We start from the raw sequence: 18,907 nt of genomic DNA, 5'->3' as shown, positions 1-18,907 counted from the left end.
CCCTGTTAACAACTGAATGTTACATTGGATGTTTTCTTTTTATATAGATTCTGGCTAAGAAGATAGAGTGTGTAGTTGACTGACTTGGTAGTAGAGCAAAGGAAAGAGTCGAAGGAGCTATAGGGAAAAAGAAAAAAGACAGTCTCATGTAATTAGAGAGGAAGTGACAATTTATTTGCAAGATTAATAGCAGCTAAGTACTGTTCTTTAACAATCTATTACATCTTGAACAGTTTATTAATAGCTTGCTGGCATTTTACCCTCCGAGCCCAAACACATCTACTGTTTTGTACTGCCCTTGCAGTGTCGTAGTTCAGGAGCTTCCCTTACATCTGTCCTGTGCATTTACAAGGAATTGTCCCTTTTGTCTTTTCCAAGGAGTACAATGTTCATCCTGACAAACTTAGCACTGAGTAAGATGTTAAAATTTGATGATGACTATTGTTTTTATATTAAATCATAATCAGTGTGTTAGTTTGAATTATTAAAAACTTTTACGACCATTTAGAAAAAAAATATAGATACACCTCCATTTACAAATGTTTTAGTAGTGGAAACGGAGAGTTGCGGCACTACTGAGAGTGTCAAATTGTACGTCTATATTTACTTGCATGTTTAATTTTTGTTTTGGATTGTAGATAACAAGCAAGTGAGTTCTTTTGTTAGAATTTGAACCAATAATGTAACATTGTTGCTGAAAACAAGTAAGATTTGTGTTCAAAGTTTGTAGTACTAGGGAGTGGGGACAGAAAAATCTGCTAGATTTGGTAATTATGTGACATGATTTATATGCGGTAGGGGATTTCACGAGAAAGTGCATAAGAAGTCTGAAGAAATGGCAAGAGCCGACCGTGCAAAGCAAACGAAACATTTTCCAATAAAACAGTTTTGCAGAATCAGTTTCTTATGCTTAAATTTTCATACTTCTAGAGTTAGAATTGAATCAGAATTTTTATTTACAATTTCTGACTAGTACATCAAATTATGTGCTGTAAAACTGATTAGGGGTACATTTTGTGCTGTAGTTTTGGACTGAGCTGTCGCTTCAGGCTCTTGAAAAATGATAAGCAAACCCTCTTTGAGCAAACACGCAATAATATGTACTGTTCAAGATGTAATGGTTTGCTTCTCGCAGGGTTTTTACATATTGTCTTGTATGGGAAGTCTTTGCTGCAGGATGGAGCTCTTGTACCTCTCCCTTGTAATAGAGTTGTGACTTTGAAAAGTAAAAGCGATGGTGATTTGAGCGTTTCCAATGTGTTGCAAGATGATTTGCAAGATCGTCTGTCCATCCTTGGGGAGGTCTGACCACGTCTAGATATGGCACACTTACCCTTTTGGATTGCTATTTGTATTCAAAATCCCTGAAAGGGCTCCAAATTATAATTACCTATCTGTTTTTGTTTATCAAATGTCTTCCTCTTAATCATATACTTTTTGACTTGTCGATACTTTTTTAAATCAGGTCTTCGACAGTGCCTGAGCAAGAGAAAGAGAAAGGGAGCTGCTTGATCCAGATGCTTGTGTTGGTGGAGGTCAAGGATGGATAGGTCAAGATATGACTAGTTATTGAAGAGGGCATGGGATGTGAGTGCACTACATATTTCCAGGCTCTCTGTTGACACATTTGTTGATTTTTGGTCAGTGCTAGGAGACGAGACTCGACAATCTCTCCTAAGATTGAAAGAAGAGGATTTCATTGAATGGCTAATGTACAGGTGTATGCCTTGCTTTCTCTTCTCTCCTCCTGAAAAGCTTCTAATTGGACCATCATCCGTTTTTTTGAATTCTGCCTAGTCATATAGAGGGCAGCCTCCAATTTGATGATGAATATTGTTTTTATATTAAATCACAATCAGTGAGTTATTTTGAGTTATTAAAAACCTTTACGGCCATTTTGAAAAAATAAAATAAAACACACCTCCATTTCCAAATGCTTTAGTAGCGAAAATGGAGAGTTGGGGCACCACTGAGAATGTCACACTGTAAGTCTATGTTTACTTGCATGTTTAATTTTTCTTGGATTGTAGATAACAACCAAGTGAGGTTCTTTTTGTTCCTATTTGTTAGAAATTGAACCAATATAAGATTTGTGTTCAAATTTGTAGTACTGAGAGGAGTGAGGACAGAAAAATCTACTAGATTCGGTAATTATATGAGATGATTTATATGACACAAAACATGTGGACATAAACCAATATATGACTTGAACGGTAATAGCAGAATTCTTAGTTTTAGTAGGAGATTCCACTACTGACATCTGGACATAAACTGTCGTCCTAAAGTGTAGACTTCTCTGTTTGTGATGTTGAAAGTGATATGTTTGTCTATTTTACTTGCTAAGATGTCTACCAAATTTCCTTCTCCAGTACCTGTGATGAAAAGACACTGTGTATTCTTAACACTGTATTATTATGTTTTCCTTGTAAATTTGATTGAGCGGAATTCCAAAAATAATTGTCTGGGGCATAGTCGTCAACTGGTTTTACAATACTTGAGTTTAAGACTGAATAGTTTAATGTCGCTGCATGATAAAAGGTGGTTTATATACTGCACGTCATATAAAGGATAGTGTAATTTTCTAGGAGAAACTGTTAGTTGGCAAGGAAAAGGTATGGTGCAAAGCGGTAGCTGCTTCTTCCTTAAAATTGCTGTCTTTTGCTAGTATTATGTTTCCCAAGGAATTGATCTAATACTATATTTGAAATAACAACTTTGTATTTAGGCATCTCCAACGAAATTGTCAAGCGTCCCACTGGTGACATATCCTATGGAATCAAATTTTTAGTGTAAGAGTAAAACAGAATGGTGCACTTAAAGACATAAACTGTTATGTATAAGTTAAGGATGGATCTCTTTTTTTAGAATTTTCATTGTTTTGGATTCATGGACATAAATGAGATGGGTAGGTATGTCTACACAACATTAAATCTGTATTTTATGTTTTTAAAGTACACACTCTTAGTTACTAAATTTGTAAAGCAGTAACGGTTTGCTATACAACTGTAGTTGTTTTGTCCTGATTTTTGTACGGTTGTAATGCTTTAAAATGTCATTGAATTCTTCGTACGTGATCTCATCTCCAGTATTTTGCATTTCCTTCTTGAACTGCAACATAAATCGTTTGTTGACTACTTATTGTTTAGTTGTACTGTCAATTGATAGGGTTTTGGATATCGATTAACAAAAAAAAATCACATGCACCTATTGTATTTCATTGATTCATATCTGTTATAGTATGTTCTGATATGACTGTTTTACTACTGTAAATTAAAAAGTTATCTGTATATTTGGGATAATATATAAACACAATGTGCACACGAATTTATACATTAAGTTAAATTGAGGAGATGGAGGTGAAAGAGAGACTGTACTCACTCCTTACACTACTCTTCCCTTAAAGAGCATCATCATTTTATGCCTTAAGAAGCAGCTGCTAGCAACTTTTGAGTTCCTAAACCGTGTTATTTCTGCTATATATACAACTAGTTCATTTCTTTTTGCTCTACACTTACCTGACAAAGCGCAGATAAGTGAAGCATGTATAAAGCCTTTTTAAAAGAAGTTATGGATTCAGAGCAATCACTCCATGACTGCTTTGGAAATGCAAAAATTCCCATGTTGGAAACAAGTGGTGGGTGCAGCTTTTGACTTGTGCAGCGCACAGCTGCAGTTGCGATGGTATGGCCTTCTCTCGATATCTGTATCAGATATTGATAAGCTACTATCATAGACATATTGATTCAGCATACGACCTGATGTTACATTCATTGTTTTCTTAATCTATACTTCTCTTCCAGTTACAATGTTTGTGGTTTAGCTAACTGTTACAAATAAACTAAATAGCCTGAAATGCATGCATGCTTTCAAAGGGTTTATATATTCTTTAGCTGGAATGAGTGACTTGAGTGTGATTTGACATAGGAGGAAAATGCCTAGTTCAGTTAGTTATTTATCGTTTCGACCTAGGTACTTGTGTTGTTATGTTTAGTAGTATATGATACTAGGTTTACGAAAAGCGTGTTTCATTTTTTTCTAGGGAACTGCTTTTTGTTATAAGCTTAATATACTCTCTATGTATTCAAATATTATAAATTGAGTGGTTTGGCTTGATTAGGCTAAGCTGATTCCTTCTCTTCTCTTTCGTATTTCTCTTAATTTGTTATGCTTGAGATCTGTTTATTTACCTTAGATCTGATGCCTGGAGAGACTTTAACAGAATAAGTGTTTTTAGAAGATTCCACTACTCACATATAGACGTAACCTGTTGTCCTACAATATAGACTTCTCTGTTTATGATGTTGAAAGTAATGTTTTTCTTTTTTATTTGCTAAGATGTTTTAAAATTTTCCTCCAGTACAAGAAAGATAACACGACACTGTGTATTTTTGAAACTGTATTACTACTACGTTTTCAATGTAGAGATGATTGAGTGATATTCCTAAAATTAATATCTGATGTAGATTTATGTCATTGCATGGCATAGCTGTCAACTGGTTTTTACGATACTTGAGTTCAAGTCTGATCATGTTGATGCCTTTGCTTGAATAATGGGGTTTATGTATTGCATATAATAGAATTAAAAGGATAGTGTATTTGTCTAGGAGAAAGTGTTAGTTTGAAAGGCAAATGTATGGTGCAAAGTGCTAACCATCTATTCCTCAAAATTGTTGTCTTTTTTGTAGTATTATGTTTCAAGGAATTGATCTGGTACTATGTTTGAAATAACAACATTCCATCTAGGCATCTCTAACTTTATTTTCAAGTGCCTCACTAGTTACATCTCCTATGGGATCAAAACAAAAGGTTGCACTTAAAGACATCAACTGTTATATATAAGTTAACAAATCATCCCTTTTTTTAAGAATTTTTTTTTGTTTTGGATTTATGGTTCCTTATGCGATGGGTGGGTATGACTATGCAACATTGGAGGTGTAATTTACATTTGAAAGTACACACTCTTAAAAATAAATATGTAAAACCAATAACAGTATCTTAAATTAACAACAAAATGCCCTGCACTTCATTGATATGTATCTGCAACAGTCTATTAAAGTATGTTCTTAAATGATCGTTTTGTTACTGCACTGAAACACTCTACTCCACTGATATCATTCCTTTGAGTGCAGAATGATATGCTTTTAGAGTTATAGTATTCGTAAGTTTCTCAATCTTCAACCTTCATAGATGATGCTGGAACCCAATCAAGCTTCGTAAAATGTACCTAATCTGATTTCTTCAATTCTGAACTAAAATGCAGGTTTGTCTTCTTTTGAAGTTGCTACGTAATTTACGTAGTAATATTCATATTTTTATTTATTACAAACTTGCAAACTATGAAATTAAAACTTAAAAAATGTCTTTTTTAGATTATTGATTTTTACTGGCCTGGGGTGGAAGACAAGAAAGAAGACTTGGCAACTTTATTGTAGCCCTACCAACTAGCTTTTGGTTGTCTTTTCTGTTTTTGGTACTGAAACTTCTAAAAAAATTCTTTGGCATGTAGTGCACTATGCCTAGCAACTTTTTTTAACCATATTATATAACCATATTTCCTTGCCAAAATTATTATTTCTATTTAGTATTAGCCAATAAAAATCTGGTTTGCATATATATATATATATATATTCATTTCATAGCAAGCTTGCATGCTGTTGTAGAAAAGGGAGGGTGGTGGGGTATGAAATAATCCAGATGATAAATAACTGGCCTGCCCTGCCTGGATAAAGACAAAAAAAAAGACTAAACTATTTCCTTGTAGCTCTAACTACATTCATATAGTTATTTAAATTGACTCTTAGTCTTTTGATTCTCAAAGATGAAAAAATAAAGTTTAACAAAGTCAGTTTATCAAAAACAAACAAGCACAATAAATTTTCTTGCATGTTGTGTTCTGATATGTCGTAACCACCTCATTACCAAGTTATATAGGCACATTATACGTAGATGCTCTGGTTTTTGAATTGTACTACCAACTACAAAAATCCTGAAAATGTCCTATTTAGAATAGGATCTGAATATGGATTTGCAAAGCTGAAGAAAAGGCATGTACTGTGTATTGACATGAACCTACTATTATCTTTTAGTTGATTGGTATTTCCCAATTATCATTAATTGTTCAGACTATAAATTAGGAATACGAAGCTATGCGTCAGAGCTTGTTGAGATTGACAAAAAAGGTGATTAAATTTTCATATTTATATATTGAGTTGTGTCTATAACAATGCGACACGTGACCTGATACTGATGCATTGTCTTGCTGGTTTCTTTTTCCTGAATCTGTATCTACTTGTTTCTGTAATGTGGTTGATTATAAGGTTGAAATGTTGATGCCTTCACATGGATTTGGGAGGGTTATATACTGCAACTAATAGGGTACAGGTCTTTAAAGTTGCCTTGGAGAATGTATAAGTTGGTACAATCATTCCATGACAGTTTTTTAGGAAATGTAATATATCTATGATGAAAACATTCAGTGGGCCGTGCACCTTGTTGCTTGTGCAGAATGCACCTTTATTTAATAATGGTATGGTTCTCCCAAAGAGGCAAAGATGCATTGGTGAAAAATGTAAAGCTGCGGCATAGATTATATAGTGCATGTAATTGGACAAAGGACTGTGAAATAGTCCACGAAAAAGTGTTAGTTGGCAAGAGAGATTTTCGTAATGTTTTAAAAATTGTTTCAAGTGGTACTAGGTTACAAAATAGTAACTTTTTTTAATGCATCTCTAACTATATTATCACGCTTGGAGTAGTGATTGTCCCCAGGAGATAAAGTTCTTAAATCTCATTTTTGGTAGACTGTAAATGTTTTGGACTCGTATTTATTTATGAGATGTGTTGGTTAGCATACACGACATTTAGTCATTGTTACTAAAATGAATTAAAATGATGCTCTTTTCGTTTATTTGTTATGATGTGAAAACCAATAACGTTATGCTCTAGAAGTGATGTTTTATACGTTGGCCTCATGTGGTAGTAGTCATGATATTTTTCCCTGACGTCCTTTAGAATTGAATACTCCAACCCAACCAATTTTTGCTTAATTGTTGTTTGGAGTACTTAATTTAAAGTGATGTTGGGGATAAAATTGGAGCTTTGTTTCCGAAGTTGGGATGCCAAAAAGTTTAAGGATCTTAGCTTACTGAATTAATGTAATATCTCTAAATTTGTGGTATGTGACATCTACTTTATCATGTCCTTATACTTTGTTAATACTTTACTTACTAGCATCATTGATTTGAAATGTAAAATGTTTCGTTGGTCAATATTAATAAAATTATGTTGAAACCACCAACCCCTCTTACGTTATATGTTCAGCACACAAAATTTCATGGAGTACGGTAACAAATATTACTATTATCTAGTTGGGTTTTTACAGAGTTAAAATAAATACTTTAAATTACTGGCTATGTACATGATAAAGAATGAGGAAACTAGAAGAAAGTTGATGGTGATATTATTAACAAACTTTCCTATGAAACAAAGAATAATGTAACGGAAAGGCTGGTGATATCTTACTTAAGAAAGAAATAGTAGTTGTAAACATGGTTAGATATTCTCTTTATTTTGATTAATGAATGACTTGACATTTAACTTGGGAAAAGAGGGTGGACTCGAATCTAGTTTACCAGAGAGTTTTAATTGCCTTGCCACATTCAGGGATCTGCATCCATAGTCTATCTTATGTGTTTTATCAAAGTTTCTAATAATCATTTTGAGTAGATAGCATATGTAAATGAAATAGCTATACATATAATAGCTTTAAAATAAATTCATCAGAGAATGTTAGAAATATAGCATCCGAGTGCAGGAGATCAGACAACTCATTAGGAAAAGAGTGTAATTGTGAATAATATTCATACACAATGTGCAGTAGAACTCTATACATTAAGCTAAACAGCGGATATGGAAGTAGAAGAAAGTACTGTACATACTCCTTACATGATTGTTCCAAACAAAAGCATTAGCATTATTTGCTTTGAGAACAACTAAAAGCTGCTCTATATTTTCTCAAATTTCTAATTTGTGTTATCTATTTGATTGTTTCATATCTGTCCACTATACTCCTACCTGACTTGCTCTCGCAAGCGAATCATTTGTAAGGATTTTGGAAGAAGATATGGATACTGAGCAATTACTGTACGACTGTTTCTTTCGGACGACATTCCCATGTTGAAATCAAGCTGTATGTGAAGCTTTTGATTTGTGTAGTGCGCATCCACAATGGCGATGGTATGACCTTCTCTCAATATCTGTTTCAGACATTGATAAGCTACTATCATTGACATATTGATTTATCATCTGACCTGATGCGGCATCCTTTGTTTTCTTAATATTTAATTTCCTTCTGAAAACGTATTTCTGGGGTTGTGGAGTTTATTTGAGTGTTAGATTGGAAGTATATAGCTTGCAAAAATGTGCAGGCATTGAAGGGTTTTTATATTGTAAGAGAAATGGCTGAGTTGGACTGAAAGAATGAAATGTGAATTAATCTAGGAGGAGAATGCTCTGTGGCAGTTCGTTATCTATGTTTGCACCAAGGTACTTTATGTTGTTTGTGTTGTTGTTTTTAGCAGTTAATGTACCCAGGTTTTTAGCAGTTAATGTACCTAGGTTTTTAGCTGTCCTTGATTCTTCTGCCTAATTTGTTTTTTTATCTTTTTTACCATTGTATGCTTACTTGCTTAGGGTGACTAGTATTCCAATGATTTTGATTTCCATAGTAGATTCCACTGCTCACAGGTAGACATAAACCGTTGTCCTTCAGTAGAAACGTGTTTGTTTGGGATGCTGGAAGCGGGATGTTTCGTCTAATCTCTAATGTAGTAAAATTCCAATGTCTAACGAATTTCATTATATAGTTTCAGACATGATTGACTAAGTGTGATTTAATCTATGAGGAAAATTCTTGCTTTACTTAGTTATCGTGTGTTTGGATCAATGTATCTTGTGCCGTTGTAGTTTATATTCCTAAGTTAATGACAAGCTTAGTTCTTCATTTCTGTGCATGTGGTCTGTTTTATTACCTTGGTTTTGATGCTTGTAGTTGCTAATAATCCAATAATATAAAGAGTCGGTCTAGCACTCTTAGTGTTCAGAGAAGAAGACTCACTAGTCACATGTGGGCATAAACTGTTGTTCTACAAAATTAACTTGTTTGTTTGTAATGTTGATTGTGAAATATTTTGTCTACTGTTTTATATGTTCAATGTTAAACAGATTTTCCTCCTTTAGTGCAAGAAAAATGACATAAATTGATTTGTCTACTTCTTGTTTATCTTTGTAGATATTATTTTTCAGCTTCTCTATATGAAAAGTATTCTTTAAAAGATTCATTTTTATGGTAAGTGTCTTAAAATTTTAAGACTTTTACAAGTTCTTTGAGTGTTTTTAATGAAAACAATTTCTCTACTTACAGGATTATATATACAATTTATGCACAAATCACATACTATTTACGAGATAGTGCACTTAATTGGACAAGGGACAGGGAGGTAATCCATGTTGAAGTGCTACTTGGCAAGAGAAATGTCTTTGAGCTGTATCCTTGTTTCAAAATTTAACTGCAGTTTTAAGGCATCTCTAACGGTATTATCATGCCTAAAGTAGTGAGCAGTGACTATTCCTATGGAATATAGTTCTTTGGTAGTGACAAATTATGTTCATTGAAGTTAACAAGAGTCTCTTTTGTGGTAGTAACTGTTTTAGATTTATATTTATTTATAAGATAGGTTTCTGTTTGATTTAAAAAAGTTTAAACAGTAGCACGCACATGCCTCCTCTTAGGCGTGAACCCTTGACTTCTTGTTACCAAGAGAGATGGAGTATCCTGTAGCTGTAGGCCATAGAGCTTGGGTTATGTTGGCTTGAGTATAGAACCTTGAATCTTTACTGTGATAATTATTAAATAGAAGTGAAAAAATGTTCTTACTTTAGTTTTTATTTAAGTCAAAAACATTAATGGTATGCACTAAAAATGATGTTATAATTAGTCCTCATGTTGTAGTAGCCATGAAGTACTGCATTTCCTTCTACTAAAGCACTTGTAGATATTGTATTCTTCTTGGCAACCACATTTTGCCTACTTATTGTTGGATAAATGATGAAAAACAAAGACACTAAAAGATTATACTAAGACGGTTGTATCTGTATCATGTTTAGATGTTGGATGCTCTATAATCTTATATATAGTAATAGTAAAACATAACGTAGGCAGTTGAAGACATAAACTGTTACATTTAAGTTAATAGAGATCTCAATTTTTAGAATTTTTATTGTTTTGGTATCATGGCTATATAAGATGGGTTGGTATGACTATACAACATTAAATCTTTAATTTATGTTTTTAAGTACACACTCTTAGTTACTAAATTTGTAAACCAATAACGGTCTGCTATACCACTACATTATTTTGTCCTGATAGTCTAGAAGTCACAAAATCATTTTGAATCTTCATACGTGACCTCCAGTATTTTGATTTCCTTCTTAAGTACAGCAGTGATCGTTTGTTGACTACTTATGTTTAGACGTACTGTCAACTGATAGGGTAGGATTTTGGATATCGATAAACATCATAATGACACGCACTTATTTCATTCTGTTACTTCTGTATCTGTAACAGTATGTTCAGAAATGACCATTTTACTACTGTAAATTTGGGAAAATGGAGTATATGAGTTCAGGAGTTTAGACGAAATGATAAAATGAGGTATCATTGGGATTATAAATATAAACACAATTTTGCCCGAATTTGTAAATTAAGCCAACGGAGGAGACGGAAGTGAAAGAGATACTTTACTCACTCCCTACAGTCCTGCTCTATTAAGGAGCATCAGCAATATATGCTTTAAAAAACAGCTGCTAGCTACTTTTGACTTCCTAAACTGTATTGTTTCTGCTATTTATTTAACTGGTTTATTTCTTTTTACTATACACCTCCCTGACAAAGCGCAGATTTGGACTTTGTGCAGCACACAGCTGCAGTTGTGATGGTATGGCCTTCTCTCGAGATTTGTATCAGACCCTGATTAGCTACCTTTTTTTAACATGACACTGTGTATTTTTAACATGTTATTATGTTTTCCATGTAAATATGATTGAGCAGAATTCCTAAAATTATTATCTGATGTTTATCTATGTCATTGTGTGGCATAGCCGTCAGTTGGTTTTACAATACTTGAGTTTAAGTATGAATATCTTGATGTCTTTGCATGAACAACGGGATTTATCTACTTAATGTAATAGAATTAAAGGATAGTGTAGTTGTTTAGGAGAAAGTGTTAGTTGGCAAAGGAAATGGATGGTGCAAAGTGATAAGTGATAACCGTTTCTTCCTAAATACATATTTCCTTGTAACTCTAAAGACATTAGTTTGCTCTTAGTCTTTTGATTCTTATTTGATGCTCAAAGAAGAAAAATAAAGTTTAACAAAGTCAATTCAGCCAAGAGCAAAGAAAATTAAGTTTATTGTGCATGTTGTAGACTGACACACAACCACCTTGTTACCAAGTTATATAGGCACATTAACCTAAATACGTAAATGTAAGATCTGAACCTGGACTTGCAATGCTGAAGAAAAGGCATGTACTGTGTGTTGACATGAACTTACTATTGTCTTTTAGTTAAATGGTGTTTTTCAATTATCATTAAACGAACTGACTATAGTTTAGGATTTTGAAGCTAAGCATCAGTGCATCTTGAGGTTGACAAAAAACAGTGAATTTTTCATGTCGAGCTGTGTCCATAACAATGTGGCTAATACCCAACATTAATTGCATTTGCATCAAATTGTACGTCAATGGATGATAATAAAAGTAGTTCTTTTATGCCATGATTAGTCCATACAGGAGTCCGAGTACTTTGTTAAGAAGTAAATTTACAGAAGTACTCTCTAATTCTATGGAAACTAAAATTGAAGAGATTTTATCATCTACCTAATGAAATTCTACATGTTCTTCTATCTGTAAGTAATAAAAATCCATAATCTCCTTTGTTTGTACCCGAAAAATCACAGGTAATTAGAGATTGTGGAGAGCTCTTTGGTGCAGCTACAGATATGGAGCAATCAATCCATGACTGTTTCTTAGAAAAGGCAACATTCCTGTGCTGAAAGCATGCTGTACCACGTGCATCTTTTGGCTTGTGCAGCGCGCTGCTGCAGTTGCGATGGCATGGCCTTCTCTCAATTTTCATATGGGACATTGAAAATGTACTATCAAAGGCAAGCTGAAGTAACACGTGACCTGCTACTGTATCCGTTGTCTTGCTGGTTTCTTTTTCCTGAATCTGTGTGTACTTGTTTCTGTGATCTGTTTAATTATAAGGTTGAATATGTTGATGCCTTCACATGGATTTGGGAGGGTTTATATACTGCATGTAATAGGATACAGGTCTTTAAAGTTGTCTAGGAGAATGTATTAGTTGGTGAGAGGAATGTTTGGTGCAAATTTGTAACCGTTTTTTCCTAGGATGTGTTGTCTTTTAGTAGTAGTACTATGTACCAAGAATTCCATTTAGTAATACTTTTAAGAAAGGCTTAGTGAGCTTTTGAACCTCAAGGTTTGCACCAATATACCCATCTGTCCAAGGTTAAAAAGGTACGTTTTCAGTACTTCAGGGGCAAAAAAGAACGACTTTGAAACACATGGGAGATGGGTATATTGGTGCAAACCTTGAGGTGCAAAGGAGAAGATTAAAGGAAAAGGAAAAAAACTCCGAAGAGAGGAGAGAATAAGGGAGAAGGAAAAGGAAAAAGGGAAAAATAATTCTATAACTGACCAGCATGTAGCCCCTAATGTTGCAATTGAAGAATTAACATCAAGTGTTGAGGAGGATCCTAATGTTACCGGAAATGTGGATCCAAGAAATACTGAAACTGGTGATATAGTGTCATCCAGGCTTGCATCACCAGATATTGAAGACAAGCATGTGTTAGATGGATATCTTCTTTCAAGCATGCAGAATACAACTGATGACTGTCCTGATGATGGTTTGTTACTTTCAAAGAAGAGAGTGCTTGTCATAATGAAATTTCTTGTTGTAGATAGTGAATTGGCAGATGTAGCTGCAGTTAATTGTGGAAATAAATAGGAAATAGGAAATATGATATCAGAAGCAATGAGTAAAGTGGGTCGAAAAGGTGTGGTGACCCTGAAAGAGGGGATAAGTGCTGATAACAGTTTATATAGTTGAAGGAATCCAGTTTGATCGAGGTTATATTTCACCGTACTTTGTGACTAATATTGAAAAGATGACTGTTGAATATGAGAACTGCAAGGTGAGTCATTCCTTGTTTGTGTTCTAATAAATTTTAAGTGATTGAATATATGTAAACGATTAGAGTGTTTAGGAAAAGTTATTTTGCAGCTACTAGTAGTTGACAAGAAAGTGGCAAATGCAAGGGATCTTGTAAATGTCTTAGAAGATGCCATTAGAGGTAGCTACCCCATTTTAAATTTTGTGGAAAGATATTGAGAAAGAAGCTCCAGCGAATCTTGTTGTGAACAAACTTAGAGGGGCCTTGAGATTGCTGCACTCAAAGCTCCTGTATTTGGGGAAAGAAAGAGTCAGTATCTTGTTGACATTTCCAATCTTACCGGAGGTCTCTCTCTCTCCCTCTCTCTCCCCCATCCTACCATTTGCATTCAGTATCTACCAAGCTTGGGTATTGCACACTTCTCATATGCTCATGTTTCTTTTTGTAACCTTTGTCATTTGTAGGGACTGTGATTAGAGAAGAAGTCGGACTTACTTTAGACAAAACTGACAAAGATGTACTGGTTCAAGCGGCCAAGGTTGTTCTGACAAAGGATGCAACCACAATTGTCGGGGATGGAAGTATGCAAGAAGCAGTTAGTAAGCGTGTATCTCAAATTAGAAACTACATTGAGGTTAGTAACCCCTCCTTTTGAATGTTTTAAGTGTCGGGAACCACGGACTTAGGGTGTTACTACGTTTTACGATAAAGATTACGAAAAGAGGATTACCTTGTTAATGGTTGATTCCACGCTCTTCTATTGTATTCCCAAATTCCCTTGAGCGAAGTGTGGCCTCCGTCTTCTCAAGTTATCCTCTCTTCTTGCTCCTTGGTGGCTACAATATGTTTTCACACAATTCCAAGCAAGAAGAGAATAAGAATATATATAGGCTACAATAGGGACCATGGATAATTAGGTCGGGCCTTCTAATTACATCTTGAGCCTAGCCCAATGTAATTAAATATTAATTCAATCCACTAAAGAATTAATATTTGCACTACCTTTCCTAATACCGTAATTTAATTAATTCGGTTTCAATATTATTTGCTTATTAAATTCCCCATGTTTAAAATATCATATGTCTATTAATTAAATAAATTACTGATAATTTATTTAATTAATATCTTTTATCCTTGATCATCCACTCAACCTTTATTTAATTATGCCAGAATAAATTCCACCTGCAGGGTTTCACATAATTAAATCTTTTTGAGCTTTCAAGGGGACATCATTAACCCGAATATTATCAGGACATGGATTCCTTCAATAAATAATATCCACCATGTATATAATTCCATCACCCAAAATATAATGATATAATTCAAAAGAATTATTTCATATATAAATCAAAGCATGTAAATAATATACACGTGTCAATTACTATTTCCGGATTAAGAATCTAAGCATTAATAATAACATAGAATCTTAGTTCTCCTTCTTAATCAGTATTAAGGGAACAATTCTAAATTTGATCATGTTCAATATATATAAAGTATACTAGTATTATTTATTAGTCAATATAAACTAATCTAAATAATACTACAGCCATACCAGTGGATTGTCCAACACCACCTGTGCTGTGAACCTTATTATATTATATAACCGTATTTAACAATCTAATATTCTGTATCCCATTTGATACTAGATTGTTCACAATATATAATATTAGACAACATGTAAACATTCAAATGATTCTCAAATAAACTGGCCAAAAATAAATGTACATACTTCAAATAAATATTTTCAGTATACACTAACATTAAGTTCACAGCTTCACTATAATCCTGATTACTTGTTCTCGATAATGCAGGCTGCAGAGCAATATTAATGAAAAGGAAAAGTTAATAAAAGAATTGCAAGGCTCTCCGGAGCTGTTCTGTCATTCAGGCATGTTTAATATAAATTTACTTCACTTAAGCTTATTAATGAGTGACACAGGAAATTTATTTATAGTTGTTTCAAATCACTTTATGTGTGGTTGGAGCACAAACTGAAACGGAGTTAAAGGATAGAAAGCTTAGAGTAGAAGATGCTCTTAACGCAACAAAGGTTTTCATATATCTCTGGATAAAAAAGGATATACTGTCAACATGGTTGCTTCAAAATAGGGAGGCTAACAGGGCATCTATCCAAACATTTCTCAGGCAGGTGTTGAGGAAGGTATTGTTGTTGGTGGCAGTTGTACTCTTTTAAGGCTAACTGCAGAAGTTTATGCCATTAAGGACAGTCTTGAGAATGATGAGGAAAAGGTAGTTTTTTTCGTTTCGTCATCTGACAATACTCGGATGTATAAATATTTTTTTCAGGATCACGTTATAATCGATGCCCTTTGCAGCTGTGTTAACTTCATGTAAAGAATTTGATAAAGTTTATGTTAGAGGAAGGCCCTTTCCAAGGATCTTATATTATTCAATATAAGATCCTGGAAGGGAGCTTCCTCTAACAGTTTATTTCATTTTCCCCACCTTCAAAAGTGATGAGAACTTTATTGGGTACTTTACGGGCAACCGCTGGCTAAGTATTTGAGAAGTAACACTTAGATGTGACTTGCAGGTTGGGGCGGATATAGTGAAAAGAGCTTTAAGCTATCCTCTCAAGTTAATTGCCAAAAATGCTGGTGTTAATGGAAGTGTTGTCAGTGAAAAGGTAATTGAAACCATTTGGTTTTACTTTTGTTTTTTATTTAGTTGCTTTGTGATGTAGTACTTTTCATTTTAAACAAAGTTGTGCAATCTAGATACTTCCCTGGGAAAACCAGAAGTATGGATATAATGCAGCCACCGGAAAATATGAAGATTTGATGGGTGTTGGGATTACCGACCCAACCAAGGTAACCGAAGTGTTAAAATACTGAAAGCAAATCCAATATGAACTCATGCCCGCGAAGCATTTTGCAGATGGTATATTATTTTCTGAATATTTAACAGTTAAGTAATAAAAAATAAGGATATAAATAAAATAATGATGTGAAGAAGATTAAACTAATTTAAATAATTAAAAGAAAATTAAAAGAAAATTGTGCAGAATATAAAGAAAGACAATCAAACACATTATAAACTGATATCCACCTAGTGACATGCAGATGAAATAATACCTTTAAACATCTTTCATTCCAAGACTTTTTATGTATGTTAGTGCTGGTAATTTACATAGTTGCTTTTATCTTCAATTTTAATATATATTTTTTGTGTACTTCCTCTTCAGTATTATAGTTCTGTTTTCTAATGCCTCTAATCCTGATTTCATGTTAGTTTTAAGTAAGTATTTCCTTTTCTATGTTGAAGTCGACTTTCTGAAATCCTTACGACTATTCCATTTGAAATTAACCTACTCAACGGGTTTTCTTAATATGGTATTCCACTCCAAGAATCCTTTCAAAAAATCTTATTACCGAATAAAATAAGGTACATATAAGTAATTAGTAGGAAATTATAAGTAGCCTAGCACAAAAGAGTTTCTAAGCTTTGTTTTTAATAATATAAATAATAAACCCGCATAACTTTGAGCTTCCGTGTTCTAGAAAATTATAATTGGTTATTGGATCCATAAAATCCTAATTTTCAGATTGGTTTGAAGCTGTCAAATTAAATGTAATTAGGAAGTGAATTTTCGTGTGCGACTAATACATCATCTTTATAGAAGTCTTATTTTTAATAATCCATACTTTTTTTAATGACATTAAACTAATTTATTACATTTCTATGAAAGCTGTTAGGGTAATAACAGTAAAATACATTTAAAAATTTAAATAATTTAGTAAATTCAACAAATTAACATACTATATTGTTCATATCACATAAATCTCTTCAACCAATAAATTTATGGGAGTGTGTTTTCTGATTTTTAGAGTTGCTAAGCTGTAATCTGATTCATGTGCTGAGCTCAACCCATTCATAATATAAATTGTATCTGATAGAGTAAAATTCCTTCAGTGGAACTTCATCTACTTCATCCACAGCTAGGGATATTTGGCCATTCCTCTTATTCAAATGTGGGTCAGTTGAAATATATGTATGGTGTACGGAAAATCTTTCTCTTTAGAAACATATGATAATGAGAGATAGGACGTGCAAAAAGTTGCGAGGCTGCAATGCGGATCTAGGGTATTTGTATACACTTAGAGTGAATTAGAAAGAATTGATCAAGTCGATGAAGACATATTTGGAGCATAGGATGAATCGGAAAGGTGAATTTAAAAATAGAACAAAAAGAGTAGGAACATAGGTAGATACTACCAAGGACAGACTTAGTCGGCACCAGTCATACTTAATGCTCGCTCTCATGTGTTAACCTTAACCCAAGTAGGACGATCAATGTGTACCAGGGACGGCGGAGGACTGAGGTGCAATGTAATAAAGATATTTTAGTGGATTTTTTTATGTTCTCATGTCGAGAGAAATAATTGCAGCAAGGAAAATCCAGTTTGTAAGGGCTAGCCTTTTCATCCCTTTACCTTGATTCTCATTATATGATTGTTTCATAAATATTTGAGCTCCAATGCATTGGTTCTCTTTAGGTAAAGAGATTTTAATGATATTAAATTTTAGATTATGTTTATCTTTGCAGGGTGTGAAATTTGACCCTGAAACTGGACATTTTCTGCATATTGAACTGGCTAGGTCAAACTCAAGAGAGAGAAAAGCAGGTTCATAATAGTTAAAATTATATGAATTTTTTATTTCATTATTAACCTGTTCTTTTCCTCCAGGCTTTCAAATAAATTTTGTTTATAATTGTTGTAATTAAAAGTAAATTTTTGGTTGTTTTTTAATTCTGATGGTGATCCATAAATAATATATGAAGGCTTATTAATTTCAGAACTAATAGATTTATATGATAAAAGATTATATATATAGTATTTTGGAAAATTATCTTTTTGGTTTGGTAATGGATATATTTTAAAATACTTTTGTTTTTTTGTGAAAAAGTAATAGGTCTTTTTCATACGAATTTCATTTTGTTAAATCTTTATTTTGGGTAATGCCACCTTCATTTATCGTAGTTTGCCATTTTTTATTTTATAGATTTTATCTAAACAAATTGATACGTCATTGACTTAGTATATGAAATAAAAATGATCTAATATTAGACTTGGACGTAAGACAGGGCCTACGAACGAATGGATCGGATCGACTTGGAAAATAGGAAATCTATTAGTTATTAGTCAAAGTTTCATTTATTCAATGAACAGAATTAGACGGGGAAATATAGCTCGGAGACGTAGAACAAAAATTCACTCTTATTTTTATTTTTATGGGGAGTAGGCCGTATGTTGTAATTAGAGGTGGCCATCCGTGCGGGTCGTGCGTGCCGGGCCGGGTTTGTAGCGGGCTGGGACCGAGAAATATCAACACTGAACCGGCACTAGAAGGCGAACGAATCGGGCCGGGCTGGTTTGAGCTGTCAGAAGGTAACCCGGATTTGGCACTGAGTTTGTGTGCGTGTCAGGCGGTTCACGGGCTGGCACGCGGGCTGGCACGGGCTGGCACGCGGTTCAGTGTTGCATAATTTGAGTGGAGTTGTGTCATGTTGTGTCAGACTCTGTTTGTTTAAAATGGTGCTATTGTATTTTAATTTTCAATGCTAATATTCGAATTGTATTCTAATTTAAATTCATGTATTGAAATTGTATAATAAATATTTTTTAC

General features: G+C 33.7%; 1 pseudogene; it reads left to right on the top strand.

The window, feature by feature from the left end:
* Window positions 1-51: 51 nt before the first annotated feature.
* Window positions 52-18,808, top strand: LOC141713706 (ruBisCO large subunit-binding protein subunit beta, chloroplastic-like; annotated as a pseudogene).
* The last annotated feature ends 99 nt before the right edge of the window (window positions 18,809-18,907 follow it).

This window comes from Apium graveolens, chromosome 3, assembly GCF_009905375.1.
Source record: "Apium graveolens cultivar Ventura chromosome 3, ASM990537v1, whole genome shotgun sequence".
Classification (NCBI taxonomy): Eukaryota; Viridiplantae; Streptophyta; class Magnoliopsida; order Apiales; family Apiaceae; genus Apium; species Apium graveolens.
The sequence above is the reverse complement of the archived record's forward strand: the minus strand, read 5'-3'. Positions and strand labels throughout refer to the sequence as shown.